The following is a 2,425-nucleotide window of genomic DNA, read 5'->3' on the forward strand; positions in this document are numbered from 1 at the left end:
TGTCCGGCTCAACCTTCTATCTCTGTTGACATCTGTGTGCATGCATTCATGGATGTAGCTGCTCAGCTTGTGTCCGAATGCCCCTGTGAGTCCAGTGAGGCTCCCAGTAGTGGGATGTCCTCGGAGGCCTTGAGGTTTCTCATATTCTGGAGGTGTGTGGCCAAAGGAATGGACACAGTTTCCCAGGAGAGAGCAGGCACGGTCCTGTGGTATGGCTCCAGAGGACCCAGCCTAGAGGCTGTGTTTGCCAGGGCTGTGGGGACAGATGTCTGAAAAAGCAAACTTGGCTCAGCTAGGGGCCAATGTAATGGCAGGCCTGATCTCTAGTCCGTGAGGGGAGATCCTCTGGAAATCAAAGTAGGGCAAGTGGGAGGCAGTCACTCAGGATTTTGTCTCTGGGTGATGCGTTTACAGTGTCCGGTCAGGGTAGGGGTTGTCTCAGAGGCCGAGGAAGAGCCTTCCTCTCGGGGGATTGTCCAAGCTCCCAAGTGTTTGTGTTCATTCTGTGGGAATGAAGAGTACTGTTTTCTGCCACAGGGGACCCCCCCAGGAGAGGGACTCTAGAGCACAGCAGTGGGTTCCCTCAACTGGAATACACACCATCTAGTTAGTCCTGGGTGCCTATGGGCATGGCAAGCCACATATGCGGGCTCTTGGTCCAGTCACTGAGAGGCGTTACTTGAAAAAGGTACTCACGCTGAGGGTCACAATGTGTGTTTGTGCCCAAGGCGGCCCTCACGCTTGGGCGTGGCCTCATGGGCCATGCCGTTTTCTCCTACACTGAAGGTTTGACTCACTGCCAGCAGCAAGGTTTCTTGCCAGGGGGAAGGAGGGGTTCTGACTTGTGCATCAGGTTCCCCCCTGTGCAGGGATTGGAGATAAGGTCTAGGTTCCGATGACTGAAAACCCAGGTTGGGAATGGATGGTGGCCTAAGGCAGTGGCGGGTCCAATGTGCTGGGTGTGCAGCCAGCTGTGTCGGTGTCTGTTGGAAGGTCTGGGCTCAGGCTATTTGCGACAGAGCATCACTGTTTAAGGTAGCCTATGCAATTGGGGTGTTGCCGAGGGCCAAGCAGTTTGATCCTCATTTGGGGTTTCTGGGCAGCGCCATAGACAATGTTTTTCTCCTGGGAGGCAGGCACAGTGCTTCATTGTGGCCCCAGAATTCCCAGGAGGGAGGGTTTGTGGGCCAGGAGTGTGAGGACGGAAGTCTGAAAACACAAGCTAGTGTGAGGATTGGAGCCAAGGGCAGAGCAGGCCCACTCTGCAGAGGCTGAATCAAAATCTCCTGCATCTGAAGTCAGGCTGAGGATCAGACGTTGGCTGAGGCTGGAGTATGTGTCCATGATGGCACCTTCATGAAGTGGGGGCCTCATGAGGCCAAGGAAGTTTTCCCACGCTGAGTTTGGAGGTTGCCCCAAACCACAAGGTTTCCTTCTGCGGGACATTCGAGTCCTGTTGCATGGCTCCAGGACATACCATATGGAAGGACTGGAGAGCAGGGTTCGAAGGATGGATCCCTGTACAGCATGCCTCGCATTCCCATTGGCTATTAGCGACAAGATATGTTTGATCTGCTGCCTCTGGAACACGCGACCCAGGGGGCTGAGTTGAAATGGCCTCTCCTGAGGATGCGTCATAATGTGCGTTTGGGTCCATGGAGACCTTGGAATGTGCTGGTTGTTCGGTGGCCCTGCGGAACTCTCCTACCTGAAGTGTTTGATACATCCCAGTAAGAAAGCTGCCCATGTGGAGGTGAGAGAGGTTTGGTTTGGTGCCTCAGAAAAGCCCCATGTGCTGGTCTACGAAAACAGTCCTCTGAGAACGGAAACATGGAAACCAAAGCTAAGGTTCAGATTAGGGCCTGGGGGCCTGTCCATTTCAACCTTCTGTCTCTGGGGACACTGTCTGAGAGTCTAAGTGGAGATAGTTGCTCCGCTGGTGTCAGAGAGCCCCTCTTAGTCCAGGGTGGCCTATACTATTGATGGCCTCAGGGACCTTGGAGCTTTTCCCTAACCTGTAGGGTTGTGGTCAATGGATTGGGCACACTTTCCTTGGAGAGGGCAGGCACAATCTTTCGCTGTTTGGTCCAGAGGCCCTAGCCTGGATGTTGTGTGGGTCCAGGCTGTGGGCACAGAAGTCTGAATACACAAACTCAGCTTATGAGTGGCGCCTAGGGTATGGCAGGCCGGATGTACAGCCCGAGAGGGAGCTCCTGGGCCTCTGAAACAAGGGCGAGTGGGAGGCGTTCCTTCAGGCTTTTGTCTCTGGATGTTGTGTCCGGGATAGCCGTGGATTGGAGCGGTGGCCTCAGGTACTGTGGACGAGTATCCCTCTCTGGGGATTTGTCCCAGCTCCCAAGAGTTTGGGGTCATTTTGTGGGAAGGGTGGAGTCGTGTTGTCTGGCTCATGGGTCTCTCCAAGAAA

The sequence above is a fragment of the Mustela nivalis genome (genome assembly GCF_964662115.1).
Source record: "Mustela nivalis genome assembly, contig: HAP1_SCAFFOLD_226, whole genome shotgun sequence".
NCBI classification, from domain to species: domain Eukaryota; kingdom Metazoa; phylum Chordata; class Mammalia; order Carnivora; family Mustelidae; genus Mustela; species Mustela nivalis.